We start from the raw sequence: 219 nt of genomic DNA on the forward strand, positions 1-219 counted from the left end.
CCCCCCCGCCGCCCCGGTTTCGGGGGCGGCCCCGGCGGGCGGCTCTCGCCTGGTCCCCACCCGGGGAAAGAAGGGGGAGCGCTGGGAAAGGACCCCCCCCCAAGATCTCTGCCTCCCAGCCTGGGATACCTTCAAATCCAAAGGCCGTGCTGCGCATTCATACGAGCCCACCAGCGAGGAAAGCCCTCCAGCACCCAAAATCCATCTTTTTTTTTTTTT

The sequence above is a fragment of the Charadrius vociferus genome, unplaced genomic scaffold, assembly GCF_000708025.1.
Source record: "Charadrius vociferus isolate BGI_N301 unplaced genomic scaffold, ASM70802v2 scaffold356, whole genome shotgun sequence".
NCBI lineage: Eukaryota > Metazoa > Chordata > Aves > Charadriiformes > Charadriidae > Charadrius > Charadrius vociferus.